The following is a 15,757-nucleotide window of genomic DNA, read 5'->3' on the forward strand; positions in this document are numbered from 1 at the left end:
GCAACCCCAGAGCTGGCCACGACTGGACCTAATGGTCAGGGGTCCCTTTACCTTTACCTTTAAGGAGTCTCTATGGGAGTATATTGTATTTTAAAATGTGGTATCAGAGTTTTTAGGGGGCTAACCAGGTTAGGATAGCTGGGATAGCAGGCTTGTTGGTTTTTGAATGTCTTATGTAGATTTTTTCAATTTCGTTGTTCTGTATGGGACAATGACAATAAAGATTATCGTATTGTGTTGTATTGTATCGTATCATATTGTAGATCTGCTGTGAGAAAAGGGTGCTTGGCCAGATGGACCATTGGCCTGATCCAGCAGGGTCTTCTTACATCCTTATGTTTATCCAGGCACCCCTCCAAACCTGCAAAACATAGGGCAGGATTTACCAGGGGCAGTAATAAAAGAAAAAGAAAAGAAACAAACCAATTCTGGGCAAAAAGGGGGAAACTGCAGTTTATGATCTCTTATTTTCAAGCCAAGCCTAATCCTGCTCCCTGTCCTCAAGGCTAAATTCCACCCCCCCCCTTTCAGGATACCATGCAGAAGACTGTGCTATGGGTCATGCCCTTTGATCTTAAGTCTGGGGTCTTTTGTGTAGTGGATGTTTGTGTAACTGGGAAGAAGCTGTTTCCCCAGGGAGTCTTGTCATCCTGGAAAGTGAGAATCCAGACACCTGAGGGAGGCTGAGCTCTGCAGCAAGGGGGAAAGATCATTCATGCTCATAAACAGCTAATCATCGCCAACCGCAACCCCCCCCCCCCACAAAAGTTGAGTTAAGGGTCACTTCCCATGAGAGAGCCAGTTCAGGAAGGCCATTTGAAATATGCTTGCACCCTTGAGTTGTTCAAGCCATGACTGTACTAGTCTGCCCAGTTCTGAGCATGTTTTAAAGAGGACATTGACAAACTGGAACAGAAGAGGACAGCCAAGATGGCAGGTGGTCTGGAATCCAAGTCCTGAGGAGACAGTTGGAAGAATTGGGTCAGATTATTTTTTTTTAAGCTGGTTTTCCAGTTGTACAAATTCCCCATCAGACACCTAAAAAACCAAAAACTTTGCCCCTTGTTTACCCCTTGCCTAAAATCAGTAGCAGCTTCTCCCTAGTAGTCAGTAGTTTGTAATGACTCTACAGTGATGGTTCATTGATGAACCTGCCTTGGTTCAGTAACCAGCAGTACTCAAAAGGAGTACTCAGAGAGTATACTGAGAGTACATTGGGAGCCAGTGTGGTGTAGTGGTTAGAGCAGGGGCTGGCAAGTTTCACTCCAGTGCAGGTCCCTCCGTGGGCCAGATTGCACGTGCGCATGAGCAGGCACCCCCACGATTTCCGGTGTCTGTGTCTGCGCAGATGTGATTTATGGAGCCACAGAAGCCGCACTGCCACCGGTTTAGCGAAGCGTGCGGGGACTCACCAAGTGGGTAGCTCGGTAAAATGACCCCTGTGGGCCGGGCCCATGGGCCTTAGGTTCCCTGCTCCTGGGTTAGAGTGTCGGACTAAGTCCTGGGAAGATGAGGGTTCAAATTCCCACTCAGCCATGAAGCTCACTTTGGGCTATTCATTGCCTCTCAGCCTTAGGCCAACTACTTTTCAGAGTCATTGTGGGAATTATATGAGGAGCGGGGGGGGGGGGGAGACCATGTGTGCCCCCTTGAGCTCCTTGGGAGAACAAGGTGGGATAAAGGAAACAAAATGAATAAATGAATAATACTATAATGGTATTTGCAAAGATGTGATGAAACTTTACCTGCCCTAAGTTAAAGGTGATGAGGAAGGGGCTAACTGATCCCCCAAGATCCCTTAAAATTCTGTGATTAGCCATATCCACTCCACACAGTTTAAGCACTGTTCTACTACTTTAAACAGTCATGCCTCTCCCCTGCAAGAGTCCTGGGAACTGTAGTTTGTCAAGGGTGCTGAGACTTGTTGGGAAACCCTTATTCATATCACAGAGTTACAGTTCTCAAACTGATTTTAAAATCATAGCTTCCTATGTTCCTTTCATGCCTGATCATTGACTGTTCTGGCTGGGGCTGAGGGGAGTTGGCATCCAACGTTATCTAGAGCAGGCTTGTCCAACTCCCAAGAGACTGTGATCTACTCCCACAATAAATCACCATCATCACCAATCTTTATTATGGTCCAGAGACCCAACAAATCGTTACAAAGCAATACACAATTCATACAGCCTACCTCCAGGTTAAACAAGCATTTTGTTCAGAATATAGGGATCATTGGTTCTTGCAACCACCAGTAAAAACTTTGCCACTGCTAATGTTCTAGCGTTTGTCTGATCTTCCAATAGGAACCTGACATAGTGAGCCTCTGATTTTCCCGGGAAAGGTACCAGAAAGGATAGTATCAGTTCAGCCCTGGCTTGCTCATATTTTGCACAGAGCAACAAAATATGTTTTATGGAATTGATGTCTTGAGCACATGAGCAAAGTCTGTCCTGGTAGGGAACTCCTCTCAACCTGCCATCCAACACTGCAGAAGGAAAGACGTTTAATCTGGCTTTGGTGAAAAGCCTTCGATAGTTTGGTACTGTCAGGTTTTTAATGTAAGATGTTGACTTAAAGACATACCCACATTGAACTCCTACTGCCAGTGGACTACAGACTGTGTGTGATCGAGAACGCAAGTCACTGTGTGCATTATCCCATAATCTTTGCTTTAACATCTTTGGGGCACCTTCATAACCCAGGTAATACAGTTGGGGGGGGGGGTGACAGACCAATAGAGGTGGCTTTTTTAGCCATGGTTTTCTGCCATTTGCTGACAAATTCCTTATTGGTCAGGTGCTGGTGGTGATCTACCCACTGGATTGACCAAAGTTGTTGAGCTTTTTTAAGGAAAATCATATTTGTTGAGCTTTTTAGGGGAAATCAAAGTTGTTGAGCCACTGTTCCCTGACCCAAGCATTTCTGTTCTGCTAGTGTATGGGCTGAATTTGTGACTTCACCACCTTGCAACCCTCAGATTTTGAGAGTTCATGAGAATGGGGGGTGGGGTGTAGCAAGCAACATCTGTGGCTGGATAAAGGATGAACATTATAGGACCAATCAGTCATAGAGCCCAGCTCTCAGTTCCTCCACCATGATCTGCGCTGGCCCCAAATTGGAGGGGGGGGGGGATGAAAAGGAGCAAGCCTTGTGAGAAGGAAGGTGCTGTTTTGCCACTGCCTCCTCACAAATCCACCATGTTTTTCAAGGCTGATTAGCTCCAATCCACATCAGCCTTTGCAGATAAACAAAGCGTGTCTGGTTCTCACCCCTGAGGCCTGCCTGTCAGCACAAAGGAGAGGGTAGCATTGCTGCATATTCAGACAGCAGTTTCACACTGTGAGCCTCTAGCAATTAAGGAGTGGCTAGAGGTTCATTTGCAAGAGCTGTTACCCAAAATGACTCCCCAGAAAGGAATGAACCCACTATTTCCCCCTCCTTCTCCCCCAAATCTAGGAATGAATTGTCTACCTCAGGGGTAGGCAACCTAAGGCCCAGGGGCTGGATGCAGCCCAATCACCGCCCACGGATGGTCTGGGAATCAGTGTGTTTTTACATGAGTAGAATGTGTGCTTTTATTTAAAATGCACCTCTGGGTTATTTGTGGGGCATAGGAATTCGTTCATTTCCCTGATCTACCACAAGCAAAGAGATCCAATGGGGGTTGTGTTGTGGCTTCCTCATAAAAAGGAAGAAGATTCAACGGATGCTTTTGGTAGATTGGATTCACCAACATCTTCATAGGTAATACAGATAGATGTTGGAGGTACGATTTATTTTTCTTTGTGGTCCAAAATAGTTGTCCACATTTATTTTGTATCAGAGAAATCCTTGGTATTTGCAGATGGCCATGCACTTTTAAATTATATGCTTGTGGTGCAGGGACCAACAGCAGGACGACCAAAGTGGTTTTTGCAAGCTCTTACGGTTTCCAAGAGACTTCTGATTCAAACCTGGAAGGACAAACACCCACCATCCATTTTGCAATGGTTCCAGGACCTCACTGCCCTTTGCTGCTGCTAAACGTACAGTATTTTGTTTCAGTTTTGTTCAGATATCTATCAAGACATTTGGACGGCAAATTTTACTTATATGTTGACTTACATGTTTAGGATGAGATGGATGATTAGATGGTCATTGCATTTCTAATGCGAGCAAATGTTTCCTTTCCCCATTTTTAAAAATATTTTTATTAGTTTATATATATATTTTCCAAACAAAACATAACATCTCCTCTCCTCTTATACAGTGGTGCCCCGCAAGACGAAAAGGTTTTTCGGTTTTGCGTTGCTTCGCTAGACGAATTTCCCTATGGGCTTGCTTCGCAAGATGAAAATGTCTTGCGCTTTTTTTTAAAAGCCGCTTGAAGAGGCACAGTTGCGACGGACCGTGCTTCGCAAGACGAAAAACACCGCAAGACAAATAGACTCGCGGAACGAATTCTTTTCGTCTTGCGAGGCACCACTGTACAACATTTTGGCTGTAAGCCTAGGACTTCCATCAACCACATCTAATGATTTTCAACCTTCATCACTTAGCCTTGCATTTCAATATTTTCACTGTCACTTTAATAGTCATAACTTAAAGTCCCTTATCATAAATTTTACTGCAATATTTCATATAGTTCTCCTTACAAAACCTCTTGTAATCCTATGAGCGTAGTCAATTTGAATACAATTGTTTTTCAAATGGTTCGTATATTTACTCCAATCTTTCAAGAATTTCTGGTCCCACCGGTTTTGAATTCTCCCTGTCATCTTATCCATTTCTGCATAGTCCATTAATTTCATCTGCCACTCTTTTTTCCCTTTTCCCATTTTTTTGTCTTGCTTCTCCCCTTTCTGTTTTTGTTAAACTTGCTAGATAGATAGATAGATAGATAGATAGATAGATAGATAGTTGGTGCCACCCACCTGAGCAGCACAGCCTTAGTTAGAGCCTGTGTCACACACGTGGCCTCCCCATACATTCCTCCTCTGCATCCTAGGGTCAGGAAGGGCCCATATGTTCCCCTTTCTCTTCAGGGCAGAGGTGTTAGTGGACACCTGCCACTCTAGCTGGCTTGATTCAAGCAGCTATGCTGGGGGTGCACAACATGAGGCCACCAGTCTTTTGGGAAGCAGGGATTGTCAGACTTCCGCTGCTATCCTTATTCTGCCCATAGCCTTAATGTTTGTGGCCCACATCCATGGACCATGTAGGGAAACAGATGTTGGCTAAACGTTAGGAGAGCAAGATCCCAGTGGTGAGAGCTGTTTGACAGTGGAACAGACTGGCTCAGGAGGTGGGTGGGATCTCCATCTCCAGAGGCATTTAAACAGATGCTACAGAAACATCTGGCAGGGATGCATCCTGTGCTGCTGATCCATCAAGAGGTGTATCTTATGAAAGCACACCTGCTCAAACTACTGCCTACCTTCAAACAGTTATTGGAAGGTCAAAACAGACTCAATAGGTATACAGTGGTATCTCGGGTTGAGTACTTAATTCATTCTGGAGGTCCATTCTCAACCTGAAACTGTTCTTAACCTGAGGTACCACTTTAGCTAATGGGGCCTCCCGCTGCCACCGCGCGATTTCTGTTCTCATCCTGAAGCAAAGTTCTTAACCCGAGGTAATATTTCTGGGTTAGCGGAGTCTGTAACCTGAAACGTATGTAACCTGAAGTGTATGTTAACCCGAGGTAGGTAAAGGTAAAGGGATCCCTGACCATTAGGTCCAGTCGTGGCCAACTCTGGGGTTGCGGCGCTCATCTCGCTTTATTGGCCAAGGGAGCCGGCGTACAGCTTCCGAGTCATGCGGCCAGCATGACTAAACCACTTCTGGCGAACCAGAGCAGCTCACGGAAATGCCATTTACCTTCCCGCTGGAGCGGTACCTATTTATCTACTTGCACTTTGATATGCTTTCGAACTGCTAGGTTGGCAGGAGCAGGGATCGAGCAACGGGAGCTCACCCCGTCGCGGGGATTCGAACCGCCGACCTGATCGGCAAGTCCTAGGCTCTGTGGTTTAACCCACAGCGCCACCCATGTCCCTGTAACCCAAGGTACACTGTACAGATGTATGCTGGTGGGGTCTTAACACACAATGAGATACCCTGCTTTTTGGCTTATAGAGCCAACATGCATATAGGTGTCATGTAAGGCTCTGTTTCCACCTTGTGATAAATGTGTTGCTCTTCCATTTTGAGATAATGGGCTGTATCCAACTCTATTGTGCTCAGAGTAGACCAACCGAAATTAACAGATCTACTTAATTAAGTAACCTAAGTTAATCATGTCCATTAACTTCCATGGGTCTCCTTTGAGTAAGACTAGCATTGGAGACAACCCTGAGCATATTAAGCAGTATTTAGTTAAATAAATAAGTCAAATAAATATGAGAAACAATGATAGTGATGGCCAGTGCTTTTTTTCTGAGGGTATGCAGTGGTACGCATACCCCTAAACATTTTGTGAATCTTTGTACTTTTGTCCACTTACTGTACTTATTTCCCCCAATTTGAACTATAAAATGGTGGTTTTCTTGAGTCAAAATGAAAGTACCCCTAAACATTTTTAAAGAAAAAAAGCGCTGGTGATGGCTTTGAAAAAGACGTACCACACAGCAGGCATTGTTTTCAGAATGAACTGGAAGCAGCATCAGAAAACAATGGCATGGAAGAAATATACATTTGTTATTCCAGTGCAATTTGAAACCTGCTGGTCCCTCACCAGGGAAATTCAGAAAAATAAAGGAATATTCAAAATATTTAGAAGGGACTAGCACATCTAAACATTAAATCTGCATTTCTCTGAGGGAGGAAAATAAGGGTTGTTAGATCAGATCATTAGAGAGATATCCAACTCTGCCCACCTTGTGCTTCTCTTATTTCTGCATTCTCATGTATTGACATTCTGAATCCAGAGGAAGCCATTTTTAAAAATCAGCAGTACACTTAGGATTTGGCTATGATGCCCTGATGTGGTATTATCCTCATCCACTTCATCAATAATGAGCCTAAATCTTACACACCCAGACAAGGCAGATTATTTTGAGGATTAAGGGGCAAAGGCCTGACTAGCTTTGATGCAAATGTTCCCAAACTGCGCTGGACCTTTAGCATGTAGGAACATGTTTGAAGTGCTGATGATCTGATGAGAGACATTTGCATGTAAATGCATTCAAGTGCCATTACTCTCACTCTGAAGCAGGGATGTGCTAAGCAAAGGCTACTAACCCAGCTACACACCTGCTTTCAAATGCATTTTTTGGAGCTTTGTGCCCCCTGCCAGGGAAATACATGCCTGCGGAGCTGGACTCCATTGAGCACCAGTTAGCATCTTCCTTCCCCTAGAGGCCTTTTTAGCACTGTTGATTTTTTTCATAAATTGCTGTCACACCTCTTTGAATGCCTTTTGGGCGTGTGAAATGTGGGTCATCAAAATTCTCTGGTGAACAGGAATGCATTGGTAGCATAGCAGTGCACTGATATGAGGCTGTGTGGTGAATTCAGAAGAAAGCTGATTGACCCAGAGTTTCCTTTTTTGGATAACTGAGAAGTAAATGTTCTTCAGATGAGCCTGAGCTTTGCATGATTTCCTAAAATTGTATAGGTTTTTTCCTTTGTCTTAATTATTTAATCAAGGATTTGAGGCTTTCTTTCTTTCTTTCTTTCTTTCTTTCTTTCTTTCTTTCTTTCTTTCTTTCTTTCTTTTGCTTTTGACTTTAATGTTCCTTATCCCATTAATTGAAGACAGAAGTGCCTGGCGTGCTCTGGTCCATGGGGTCACGAAGAGTCGGACACGACTAAACGACTAAGCTAAACTAAAACTATCCCATTAATTATTACGGTATATCACCTATGCTTGCTTTCTTGCTTAATCATTTTGAAATTAGCCCTTTATAGGGCTAAGTATTTGTGTTCTTTTTCTACCCTTTGCTTTGCAATAATACTAATACTATCCCCGCCATGTCTGTGTCTCACTACAGGCATTAATTGACACTGCATGAGTTATGAGGATTATGCTACCACCTATAACTCTTATTATCTATGTTCACTGAATTTATTTGTTATAAATATAAGCTTTAATTGAATACTATCGGTCTCTACTTTTAACATTTATGACAACTTGACCCCGATGATCACAGCTTTTTACTTTTCTATATCCATGTATAAAGGATGCTTACTCGTGTGGCTAAGATTCAAACACAATAAATTTGTTCATCTTTAAAGTGAAAAAAGAGTTGTTATTCGTATTTCATTCTGTGTAGATCCTAATATTGTTTCTTTCCATTAATCTCCTATGTGAAAGCCCTTCAAACTTCATGGTCTTCCTGAAGACCAAAATTTTAAGAAGGAATGGGGAAAATATATAATTTACCTTAAAAACCATTGCAAACAATTAAAATTATTAGTAGGATTGGAATAACACTTGTAGCTTAATGTTGAATTTTGGGTATAATGGAGCTTTAAAAGATTTGAATCTCTATTAGACAGGATGCAGGAGGAAAAGGTTAATATAAGGACCCACAAAGGGGAGGAGGAAGGTTCAGGAGATTCTTCAGAATTCTCTTTCTATGTTGATGGTTTGATAATTGTTTGTAATTTTTTTTAAATCTGAAAAACTAAATAAAATGTAAAAAAGAGAAAGCCCTTCAAACTTCAGCTCATACAGTATTCTAATCAAATACAGAAACATTTTTTAATTTCTTGCTACGATGTGGCTACAATGTAAATGCACATTCAGACTTTCTCAGTTCAAGAGTGATTTCTCCTTTAGCGATTTTACTTGAATTTCCCCACAACCTTACCTATAATATACAGTGGTATCTTGGTTTGCGATCGGTCTGGTTTGCATACGTTTTGGATTACAAACATGACAACCCCGGAAGTTTGTGTCCCAGTTTGCGAACTTTTTTTTGGATTACAGTCCTTTTTTGGGGGGATTACGAACAATTTTTTTTTAGAGGTCCCATTGGCGAAAGCGCGCCTTGAGTTACAACCTGTTTTGGTTTACAAACAGACCTCCGGAATGGATTATGGTTGTAAACCAAGGTACCACTGTACCTTGTACAGTGTAACTGTAACTGTAAACAAATAAAGTTCCTTCAGACCCGTGAGGTTTTTTAAATTTTTTGTTGTTCTTTTTTTTGCAGGTATATTCCACAACATGTCACTGAAAGATTAAGAGTGCTTTAGTGCTGGATTTATATACAGTGGTACCTCGGGATGCAAACTGGATCTGTTCCGGAGCCCCATTTGCATCCCGAACAGAACTTAAGATGTGACAGCGCGTCTGCACGGGTCGCGTTTCGCCGCTTCTGTGCATGCGTGTGACGTCATTTTGACCGCCGGTGCATGCGCGAGTGGCGAAACCCGAAAGTATTGCACTCTGTTACTTCCGGGTTGCTGCGGAGTGCAACCCGAAAGCGCTCAACCTGAAGTGTATTTGTCCCAAGGTATGACTGTACAGTACTGGACAATCCATCCATCATTCTGTTCTGCGTGGTTGTTCTGCGATGCTCCCTCAATCAGATTGTTGCCATCTCATTGGGGAGGGGGGTGTCACTCTTGCACTATAGTGCAACCAAAGTGGGGCAATCGCTGCTCCCCAAACATTTGTGATAAATTACTGGATTGCATCAGGAGGCTCTGAAACATGGTCCACTTGGAAATGAAGCACAGTGTCCACTCCTAAGGTTTTGCAGGTGCTAACAGTAATGGAAGTGTGATCACCGTATAACCACACTGATATCATAATGAGCACAAATAATCCATGAAAAAGATTTCGGGGGGGGGGGGCAGAGTTTTGATTAATGATTCCTTTCCATATAGACTTGTTCTTCCTTTTTCATTGCCTGCATTCTTAACTTCATTTCAAAAAATAATAATTCTAGATTAAAAATACTATTTGTGAGAGGTGTCATAGCCCTGTTTGTAGCAAGGTGTGTAGTTATGGGTGAGGTTGTAGGGTTTTGTAACCTATCCTTTCTACCCAACGGTGTCTAAGGAGACTAGCAACGCAAATCCCAATGAAATTATTATATCTAATTACTGGATATAATAATTTCATTGGCTTTTATGTTGCTAGTCACCCTAGGCACCTTTGGTTAATTAAAATGATCATGCCCAACAGCACAACCCAAACTGTGTCTACTCAGAAGTAGGTTTCATTGAATTCATTGGGGGCTTACTCCCAGGTAATTAGAGTAAGGATTGCAGCAGCCTAAAGTTGCAACTGCAGCTCCTTCCAAAGGCATAGATGTATCAAAATGTCTTCAACTTCTGCTGGAATTGGTTGATTTTCACTGCACTATTGCAATTTGCTAAACTATAGCCTTGCTCATCTCAACATCATTGAGTCGACAGCATTTGGATTTAAGCCCTGTTAAGTCCCATTGAATCGGAATAATCCAGTTAAACTAGTTTGTGGTTCGGATTGATAGTAAATCCCCAGTTTATTGACCAATCCATGCTTAAGTCCCAGTGAAATGAATGGAAGGCGCCTATCAGCCATGATTGGGTGGAAAATACTTCATGAGGGACAAAGGAGTCCCATCCTAATGTAACACAAGCATTGTTGGTTTGGGGTAAAGCCATTAGCTTGGTGGTAGAACATCTGCTTTGTACACAGAAGGTCCCAGATTCAGTCCCCAGCACCCCTTGATAGGGGTAGGGAACACCCCCTGCCTGAAACCATGGACAGCTAGAGCCAGCCAGTGTTTTGGGTTTTTTTAAAAAAATATTTTATTGATTTTTCAAAAATAACAGAAATAAAAACAAACAAACAAACAAAATAACACAATACAAAAACAAAACAAAACAAATTGACTTCCCTCTAATCCCTTCCCTGGTTCCATTATTTGTCAACATACTGCATGTCCATTGTTACGTCTGTAACATATTTAAATCACCTATTATCCATTCATTGTAAAATTACAAGTACTTTTAAAACCCTGCTAATGTATTAACCTGTTAATAATAATAATAACAACAAATTATTTATATCCCACCCTCCCCAGCCAAAGTCGGGCTCAGAGCAGTTAACAACAGTAAAAATAGTAGTTTACATAAAATCACAATCAATTAATTGAAATACATTCTAAAATCAATTCAGAATCAAATTACAGTGGTGCCCCGCAAGACGAATGCCTCACAAGACAAAAAACTCGCTAGACGAAAGGGTTTTGCGGTTTTTGAGCTGCTTCGCAAGACGAATTTCCCTATGGGCTTGCTTCGCAAGACGAAAACGTCTTGCGTTTTTTGCAAGTTTGTTTCCTTTTTCTTAACACCATTAATACAGTTGCGACTTGACTTCGAGGAGCAACTCATAGAACGCGGTGTGGTAGCCTTTTTTGAGTTTTTTGGTGATTTTTGAAGCTTTTCCAAAACTTTTCCGACACTGTGCTTCGCAAGACGAAAAATTCGCTAGACGAAAAAACTCGCGGAATGAATTAATTTCGTCTTGCGAGGCACCACTGTAATGGCAACCATTGGGCTAGAGTTCCAAGAAGATTACAGAAGGAGCCAATGCAATAAACACCTTCCATTCTTCCTTAAATTCTTTGTCATCTCTGCCTCTTAATTTCATTGTCAGTTTTGCCATTTCAGCATATTCCATTAATTTAACTTGCCAATCTTCTTTAGGAGCCAGCCAGTGTTGACAATCATATGCTATAAAAGCCACTGGTTTGCCTTGATCATGTCTTCCTATAATACCTTGACTGGAACCAAACATTCATCAAGAAGACAGCAAGCTTCCCAGCTGATAAAACCTCTTCCTCCGGCTGGAAACCCACAAGCAGAAAACCACTTGTGAGAATGAAATGGGGGGAGAGAGAAGAACCACATACACCCCCCTTGGAGGACAGGGGAGATAGAAGTGGAGCAAAAAAACAAACAAAGCTGAGCACATGCTCAGCGCATGAATTGGTATTCCAAAGCTTGCACACTAATCCTTCCAGATGGAAAGTGGTTGAATGAGCTGCTTATAAATGATGCTTAATATAAAGGTAAAGGGACCCCTGACCATTAGGTCCAGTCGTGGCCGACTGGGGTTGTGGCGCTCATCTCGCTTTATTGGCTGAGGGAGCCGGCGTACAGCTTCTGAGTCACGTGGCCAGCATGACTAAGCGGCTTCTGGCGAACCAGAGCAGCGCACGGAAACACCGTTTTCCTGCCAGAGTGGTACCTATTTATCTACTTGCACTTTGATGTGCTTTCGAACTGCTAGGTTGGCAGGAGCAGGGACGGAGCAACGGGAGCTCACCCCACCACGGGGATTCGAACCGCCGACCTTCTGATCAGCAAGCCCAAGAGGCTCAGTGGTTTAACCCACAGCGCCACCCGCGTCCCTCCGATTCTTAATATACTGCTATGCAATTCTGCAGACTGTTTGCTTTGGATGCAGAGGAGAGGAAACCGTCACAGGGGGGTGAGTGTGGGGGCAGTTTCCACCGATTCTGTTCAGTTATTATGGCATTTTGAGATAATTGTATTTTGAAAATGACTTTTGTCCATAATTTTTTATGTTTAAGAGAATTTTTGTTTTCCTGTTAATTAAATCCTGCTTTAAATGTGGGTTTCTCATCTGACCATTATCTGGAATCTTTTATTTTGATACAGTGGTACCTCAGGCTACATACGCTTCAGGTTACAGACTCCGCTAACCCAGAAATAGTGCTTCAGGTTAAAAACTTTGCTTCAGGATGAGAACAGAAATCGGGCTCCGGCGGTGCAGCAGCAGCAGGAAGCCCCATTAGCTAAAGTGGTGCTTCAGGTTAAGAACAGTTTCAGGTTAAGTACGGAACTCCGGAATGAATTAAGTACTTAACCTGAGTTACCACTGTATTATGTAATGCTTTTTGGATGCTTTAATTTATGTCATAAACTGCTTTGAGGTATTTTTCTTCTTCTAAAAAATATAAAGCAGAGTCAAAATTCTATCTATCTATCATCTATCTATCTATCTATCTATCTATCTATCTATCTATCTATTCCTGTTTCTCACCAACCTTGTTGATTGCAGCAGCCTCATTTAGAAGGGGAGGCAAGCTTTGTTTTTGTTGCCATTGTTAAAACATAGGGAGCTGGAAACCTTTGCAAATCATCCTAGAGTTCTCCCAGTAGATCCCTGATCTGCCTTCTGACCTCCCCTGATTTAGCATACCAACTGGAGCCCTGCATATCTTAGTGTCTCCCTTCCTCATCATCTTAACCCCTTTATACCCCTGCCAGATCACTTTGGGGGAGTCTCTTTGGGTGATCCCCCATGGCTCAGGCGCACAGGTTGTAACTACTAGAAACTGTGCGTTCAGTGTTGTGGGCCCAAGCCTGTGGAACTTCCTCCCACTTGAACCTAGGCAGGCACACTCCTTGATGAACTTCCTATTGCAGCTTGCATTTTAAGTTAGCATTTGGTGTGGCTTTGTGACTAATTTTTATTGCTCTTATTCTCTCTGTGTGTGTTTGTAGTTTTATATACATTGCTTAGAAATGTTAATGGAGCTAATGAAGTTCTAACAGTGGAGAAGGGTCCATGTGGGTGAATGGAGCCCTGCGCCACCAAACTCAGTCTGACTTCAGCCAGTGCCCATCTGCCTGTCTTACCAGTCCAAAGAGCGGAGGGTTGCCTTCCTTCTCCTTTGCCTCAGTGTCGCACTTGTAGACTTCAGCAGGGAGGGGCTCAAAAACAGAAATAGTTGGTTCCACTTGCATTAGTTCCACTTCTCATTAGCTCTGGCTCCCCCTGCTGTTGGCCTCCCTCTTTTCCGCTCTACCAGACCCAATGGGCACCAGTCACCACTGATATAACACATGATTTATACTAAGTCAGGGGTCAGCAAACGTTTTCAGCAGGGGGGCGGTCCACTGTCCCTCAGACCTTGTGGGGGGCAGGACTATATTTTGGGGAAAAAATGAACGAATTCCTATGCCCCACAAATAACCCAGAGATGCATTTTAAATAAAAGCACACATTCTACTCATGTAAAAACACCAGGCAGGCCCCACAAATAACCCAGAGATGTGTTTTAAATAAAAGGACACATTCTACTCATGTAAAAACACACTGATTCTCTGGCCGTCCGTGGGCTGGATTTAGAAGGGGATTGGGCCGCATCCAGCCCCCGGGGCCTTAGTTTGCCTACCCACTAAGTGGTCCCCCAATCCTCAAATCCATCTGTAGGGACCACCATCTGGGAACCTTTCCTAAACTGAAAGGGGAAAGGGATAAGAGAACACATGCAAAAAAAAGAAAGGGGGGGGGGAATAAATAGAGAAAAGACATAAAGGAAGATTTCACAGACAGAGGGAAAGAAATGCCAGAATGTTTAAGCTACCAGCCTGTAGTAAATGACTTGGGCATTATAGAATTGCATTTGATGGCTCTTTCGGACAAGAATATTTGAAGTGCAGTGTTGGAGATTTTATGGAAGCTCTTGCAACTTGCAAGCCGTTATGTTGGCATTCATCTGTCTCAAGAGATAATGGACTTCCAGGGGTGGGCATCGTGTATGGAGATCCTGGGCTGCCCAGATCCCTCTCTCAGCCTCACTAATGTGGCCCAGAGGAAAGGAAATACATTTAGCACCAGTCTGACCATTTATAATCATTCATACTGGCTTAGCTGGCTAAACCAGGTGAGCATAGCCCAGGGTTGCCATATTCTGAAGAGCAAAAAGGAGCATATGTAGGTGGGCAGAGGGGGGAGGGAGAAAAATAGTTGTAATAGTGTGTGTGAAGTAAAAGATAAAAGGTGCATTGAAATATTTAATAATGGTAATAAAAATGAAAATAAAAAATAAAAATGGGTGATAATTAAAAGATGTCAGTGAAAGTATAAGAGATGTCAGAAAAGTAGAGTAGAAAGAGAAGGGGAGATATAATTAAAAGAAGGGGATTCCCCCTTTTCCCTGGAGAAAAGGGGAAAAAAACCCAGTTTCTTTAAGTGATGGTTGTATTACAGAAATCTAATACACTGGATTGATGCCTGTCTTTATTGAGATTGATGCTAATATTTTATTGTTGCAGCTGCACTGGAGTCTTGGGACAAAGGACAGAATATCAGTTTTAAAAATAACTAACTGAACCATCCAGGATTTTGCTGCTAAATTCTTCACACTCATTTACAAATAGCATCTTACTCTATTGTCTTGACAGCTATTCAAGTGTTAACATGCTGGAAGGTTTCAATCTGCCCTTTGGGCAACTGAAATTCAGGACATTTTCACAACAGAATGCACAAAGGCACACACACATACAGTGCTCTTTTTCTAAAAAAAAATTTAGGGGTACATTTTCCTGCTCATATTGAAATATTGCCCCTCAGTGAGGCCAAACTTAGATTCACAAAATGTTTAGGGGTATGCCTACCCCTGCATCCCCCTAGAAAAAAGCACTGTGCATATGTATCTGAAAGTTTTATCAACTGTTGCTTTTTATGCTATTAGCAGATTAGCCTTTCTAAACTCCTTGAAATCTCTTTATTAGACTCTCTCCATTTTTGCTTTTAACAAAGAAAAAAACAGATCACTAAAGTTCCATCTCTCATCAGTTACAGGAAACACAATCTATGGTAGCAGAATCATTTAAAAAAATGGCTTATAGAATTGTGCCATTTATAGTGTAGAGTGTGTGCGTGTGAAACGTATACATTTTCCAAGGAAAGATTGATATATTCTAATTCAGGGATGGGGAAGCACATTGGGCAAAAATAGTGTTCGAAACTCCCATTGTTCTAGGCGCATTTTGGGACAGGGAATTTCATTAGCAC

Source organism: Podarcis liolepis, assembly GCF_965112155.1.
Source record: "Podarcis liolepis genome assembly, chromosome: 16".
Lineage (NCBI taxonomy): Eukaryota > Metazoa > Chordata > Lepidosauria > Squamata > Lacertidae > Podarcis > Podarcis liolepis.